The sequence below is a fragment of the Mya arenaria genome, chromosome 4, assembly GCF_026914265.1.
Source record: "Mya arenaria isolate MELC-2E11 chromosome 4, ASM2691426v1".
In the NCBI taxonomy this organism is placed as follows: domain Eukaryota; kingdom Metazoa; phylum Mollusca; class Bivalvia; order Myida; family Myidae; genus Mya; species Mya arenaria.
The window spans coordinates 21,393,736-21,400,508 of NC_069125.1; positions in this window are offsets into that span (position 1 = coordinate 21,393,736).

Below are 6,773 nucleotides of genomic sequence, written 5' to 3' on the forward strand. Positions count from 1 at the left end.
AAATACAAGGGATTTCCCCTTCTCTTTAACAAAGCGATTACCCCATACGATTTGCTTTCTTATTTCTGTAAAGGATGATGGAAGATAAACAAAAGCAGGATTTTTTAGTTCAATTAAAGCGTCCAAAACACGTTTATAAAAAAGTGGTAGTTCTAATTTTACTTTTGGCAGAGATTTTAGGCTGTCTATATTCATATTAAATATGATTAAGTTCTTGCCGTATTGATTTAGATATAATTGCGGTATTATTTTCCAGGTTGCTATTTCTGGTTTCTTAAGTGTTTTAACCCATTTAATTTGAAGAGTTTTGTAGAATGTAAAAATATCAACCATTTCTAGTCCCCCATCTAATTTATAACCGATTAGTGTTGTTCTTTTGATTTTCTCACTTTTATTGGACCAGAGAAATTTAAAAAATAATGTGTTTAATTCTTCAAGTACCTTCTTTGGTGTGAAAAGGGAATGCATTATATATGAAATTTTAGATATAAGAATTGATTTTATTACCGTTAATTTACCATGAAATGTCAGTGTTATTTTACTCCAATGATTAATTTTTACTTTGATTTTTTCTATCTTGTCATTCCAATTCAGTTTTTGCATCTGGCTTAGATTCGTACCGAAGTAAACACCTAGTGCTTTGATATATGTTTTAAATTGGATACCAGAAACGTTTTCAGTTTTACATCCTCTAAGTTTACCTATCCATATTGCCTCGGTTTTGGATTTATTCAAATACAAACCGGAAACGCGACTAAAATCATTAATTATGTTTAAAATAACAGAGATTTTATTTTCATTTTTAGCCCTACTGGCCAAAGGCCAGAAGGGCTTATGCGATGGTAATGTGTACGTAGTATGTGCATCCGTGCGTCCGTGCGTCTGTAAACAATTGCTTGTGAACACGATACAGTCTTCAGTTTTGATTTTATCTCGATGAAACTTGTACAGTATCTAGATATCCATTAGAGCTCGGTTCCTTTCGAAAACCAGCCAGATCCGCCCATGCATGCCTAGATTATGGCCCTTGATAGTATAAAAAATGCTATTGTGTAAACAATTGGTTGTGAACACGATACAGTCTTCAGTTTTGATTATATCTCGATGAAACTTGTACAGTATCTAGATATCCATTAGAGCTTGGTTCCTTTCGAAAACCAGCAAGATCCGCCCATGAATGCCTAGATTATGGGCCATGAAAGTTTTAAAGAAATGCTTTCTATTTTTAGCCAGGTCTGCATGAGCGAATTCTATTTTTAGCCAAGTTTACATGTATATGTTAATTCAAGTCTAGAGTTAAGGGAGACAATTTGCAAGTCTAGGATTTTGAGAGACAATTTGCTTTTTGCTTCTGCAGTTGATTTTGTGAATTACTCTGCCTTGTTCTTGTTGAAAGCCCAAAGGCCATTTTTTAGCTTTAAGTTCTGTAGTTTGCGCATTCATCTTAACAAAATTGATTATGAATGTTTAAGTAATGCACCTGGTGTCATTACTGGCCACACCCAGGGTTCACAGGTTTGGTAAACATAAATCTGGAAAGGTTTGAAAATCTTTTTGTGTGTTCGTGCATCCATCTCAGCACAATTGATTGTGAATGTTTGTTCAAATTGATCAATGTTGTCCTAGGATGCCCTTGACTTTGACCTTTTGACCAACTTTTTTTAACTTTTAAAACTACAGAAAATTTTACTATGAGTACAGTTTTGAAAGCATTTTTTTTTTGTCAAGATGACTTTTACTTGGCACATATTAAAATAGTTCATGCAACTAATCTGCTTACAATACTTTCTGGGCTCAGATGTTGAACGTGCTACGTTTTCAGGTAACCCAAACACAAAACATAAACTATATGTCTGTTGCCTTTTACCCATACATACATGCTCTGGATTGATATGACCACAAAAGCCATGCCAGTAGAGCATAGGCCCTTTTGGGCCTCTTGTTTTGCAAAACCTGTAGTGTCATCTGCAAGTTGTGTTATCTTAATGTATGCATTCTTTGACACTTTAATGCCTTTTATATTTTCGCTAGCCTTGATTTTTAACGAGAGAATTTCGACAACAATTATGAATAACAAAGCAGATATTGGACATCCCTGTTTAATGCCTCTACTTAACTTAAAAAATTTAGATTGCCATCCGTTATTAGTAACGCGTGAATTAATGTTTTTATAGATAAGTTTTACCCTTTAAAATTTTCTTTAAACCCAAATTTATCCAAACAAATGATCATGAAAGGCCACTCAACCGTATCAAATGCTTTTTTGTCAGTTCCTTGCAGAGGTGAAGGCACCTAGTACTGGTTAACCGCCTGATAGTCTGCCCAGGATAGGTGTGCGGTGGTTGAACTGTCACTCAGGGACCCTTCAATGTGCTCACGCCGGGACCCGGAGTATAAACTACTAAACCACCCACCCGTAAGATCCCATTTGATTGCCTGGATTTCGTCTAGGCTGGTAAGAAAATACCATACGACAAAAAATAATATTCAATAATCGTCATCTGGGAATCTTAAAAACAATGACCGAAATGTTTGAATTCACTACAAATGTGAATGAAACTGATTGTACGAAAATAAGATAGTACATAAAATAAACTCATATCCGCGTTTACTTGTTCTATTATTAACATACCTTCACATAAGAGAGCTCACAGTTGACAAGAAAATCGGCGATTTTCTTCAAACAAATTAACAAAATTAAATTAGTTGATTATCGACTGTTTGGCTAGAACATTATCACAGATTTGTAGAAATTAAAGTCCTGGATTTGTTCTAAAACCGATCGCGTCAATATAAATGAGTATTGTATACAAAAAGCACCAGATTTCATGGGCAAAATTAGCGGGAAAATACGGTAGTCGAATGTAAGGATATTATTTTAGACATTAAACAATGCTGTTTCTTATCTGACTTTTTATTAATTATGAAACGCTTAGATATAACATAATTGATCTGATGCAACAGAGAATTGCATGAAATTGAAACTGTAAAAACAAAATCCCGACCGACCGACCCTTTTTTTTCGCCATATTACCGGAAACAGGTATTTTTTTATTTGGCCTAAAAAGTTATTCCAAGACTAAGAAATAATGATGTTCAATCTGTGAGAGTGCAGCATAAACAATTAAAGTGATATACATTATCAGCCAAGTGCGGAACTATTTACATTCTGGCTACACAACCAGTACATTCATCAGCTTTACTGATTCGAACCAGGCACATTTATATTGGTATACCAGCATTTTACCATTCTGTGCTGGCCAGTTCTCAATTGAATTAGAATTGAAAATGTATATACATTTGTTTGTTTTTTTGCCAACTCTGTTTCAGCTGAACTTCCTACATGAATAAGCAATTTCAAAAATAATTACAATATCTCAGCAAATACATGCATTTATGTGTTTCTTGTGCAATCTGTCAGCTTTGATAGGCTCAGGTTTTATTTTGTCCATCTCAATACTTATAATCTTCTAGTCTGATGTATTGCCATCCGATTTTTAAGTCAGGTCAGACAGGCATTTAAGCTTTGTTCCAGTTGATTTTATCAGATGATATTAACAATACTAGCCTTGTAGCTCGGCACTCCTCAATCTGAAAGTTTACAAAAGAACATGGCCTGTAATATTTAATAAAATATATGATAATTGTCAACCCCTGGATGATGGGTTCTTAAGTTAATCTGTGAGAAAATGTGCTACTGGTATGGTACTTGAACCCACGACCATGTGAAAACTTGCATGCATGGAGATCTATCAAACTGAGATAACCTGGTAACTTATTTTAGGCAGTTCCCAGCTTGACTCTACAATTGACTGGTGCATTATGCATTATAAAGACAATAAATCAAACACTTACAGCACTATGACATATCCTTCACGTACATTTTTTGTACCAAAAGTGGGTAGTTATTCCGATCGGGATTCCGGGTTATAGCATCTTGCGACTATAAAATGTCATGAAAAAAAGAAATATTATCAGATAATGATATAAATAATGAGTTATGTACACAAAAAATAAAATCCAACGAATTATTATGAGTTTGATGAGTGTTTTTCTTCATTTCATTCTGTCAAAACATAATCACATGAACTGTTATACATGAAGACCACCTGCAAGGCTGAGGTGCATAGATTTACAACAATCGGAACCTTTTGGCCATGGCCGAGTTGTTACGATTACATATACAAGGTGACTGGTCCATCTTGAAGTTTACCTGAGATGGTCGAGTTGTTATGCTATGTAAAATGGTTGTGTTTAAATGCATTAAATGCTTGTTTTGTGAAAAATATCTTTGTACTTGCACGGTAAAAACTAAAATACAAATATAAACCTTCAATATCTATTTCAAACATATATTACTAATCTAACAACAGTTTCAATATCTTTCAACCCGAACCCTGTTTTGCACAAAAGCGATTAGATGTAAGGGATTGGAAGAATCCCATACAACACGTCTATTTTTTTAGACTATTGAAGCACATATGTTCTTTTTTGATGGTTGAGACGTTTCAGGTTAAACAACAATTAAAATGCAAAATAATTTTAGTCAATAATCAACTCTGACTTGAAAGTAATACGAAGACGTTGAAGTGAAGGATTTGCCATATCATTTTTTTTTAAATCGTAAAAAAGTCCGTCAGCGTACAAATATTTGGACTAAGACAGCTAGATGTTCCTTCGTGTTCGACATCTATCACTTCCTGGCATCTCATTTCTGGATTGTCTCCATTTAAATTTAACATCTTTAGACGCATACATTGATGCCATTTTTGCTTCGTCTGAAGTTGAAGCAATAACACTAAGTACGGGTCGGTTATTTTGTAGAGGAACGTGTTCGAAGTAACATTTAATTTCATTTCCGCATAATCGCCGCCATATTGTATGACTTTAAAAACTACACCCTATAGTACAAAATAACAATAGGCATAACGTTGACACACTGTGATAGTTATAATCTGAATAACTTACTCAAACAAAAACAATAGTTCGATTGCTGCTGAAAAAAAATCATTTGAAACATAAAAGCTATTTAACAAAATATTACATGACATGAACTCTTTAACCGCGTACACTTTATTCTTTATATAGCTTTCATTCATAAAATATGTTCTTTGCCGGGTCAGTCTTGAATGAGGGGATATGTGTGACGTCACACGGGGTACAAACATGTGGCGTAGCTTACTATTGGTTGAAGGGTAAAATGACTTCGTATATAAATGCTATATTTTCATTAGTTTGTTCAATAAAACTCATCAAATTGCAAGTACGACTATACTTAGAATAGCACGCAATGTTTTGTCATGAAAAAATGCAATAACGCGTTAAATACACATTTAAGCAAGTACTTGACGCCCCACATTCACATAAGTAGTTCTGTTGCTACGCAGGTGGTGTGTATTAATATATTCATGTTCAATATGTCGTGTCAGGCGACTAGTCGCGTTTCTGAAATACCGCTCTCTAAAGACTGTCGGCTGCAAGTCTAAAAAGGGATTCTTAAATAACAAATTTTATCCACCACTTCAACAAATTGATCAACAATTGTCCATCTGCAATATATAGTCTTTAACATCATCGATAAACAAAATGAATTAAATATTATGGCTCCACTTGTTTATCACCAAGCGATATAGCTTACTTCATACAAGCCTTAGCACTACTATACACAGGGTTTATAATATGTATTATCTGAAAGTCTTACCTGTTCCGCAAATGTGGTGTTGCCAGTGATGGCAGGTATCACTTTCCACTTTTGTATTTGTATATGGGCGTTTATTTAATGCCGTAACAATAATATACATCATTTGTATAAACAAGGTAAATATTGATGACTTATCTGGCGGCCAAAACCGCCACTAATATAAAAAAAAATAGTATAGAAATCTGCAAAATTGGCAGTAATGACACATTAATGAATACAAACATACAAACATTTGAAATAACACCCTTAATATACATAAGTGGCTTTTAACACAATTCTTGTTAAATGTAAACAAAATATACAGAGATCAAATGGGAAGGGAAACTCCGTGAAACACGGGAAATTTTGGTAATGAAATACATAGCCACCATTATCGTGGACATTTAATCACCGTGACACACGGGAAATGATATCACCACTATCACGTGGGAAAGTAACTTGCAGGGACACTGCGAATATCCATATCACCCTGAGACAGGGGAACAATAAATATCTGCGAATATGCAGAGGATGTTTTTAATATAAAAGTCTGAATATGTACTATATAGTGTATTCCACACGAACACGGAAATAAACAAGATATCAGGTAAAATGTTAACTGTATATCTGGCCATTAATATTTCCAATTAAGAATCGGAAACCCAGGTAAGTCACAAAGATATCGCCGGATTGTGTAATAACAGATAACCAGCTTATAACTGTAATCTTACAATATACCTTTACTGGTATCCAGAATGGGCAAGGTATGATCAAACAAACAACAATATGGGCAGATTGCGGGGGTTCCCCCTACATGAGCATCTTAACTGAAATGTGTTGCATCACCGTGCATTCTTTTCAGCCACAATAGCAGCACGAATATTGTTGTATAATTTTCTGTGCCCGTCATCAGCGAGATGAACACCATCCTCGGAGAAAGCGCTCCCCTTGGCCACGTCACTCCAAAAACCTTTTGGCCGCCAAAACCGGAGGTGGCTTTAGAACAGTTCCGGGAAACGATGATGTTGGACTTGTCTACACGGTGGTTGAACCACTCTAAATCCACAGGATAACGAGTTGAAATTAATGGGTC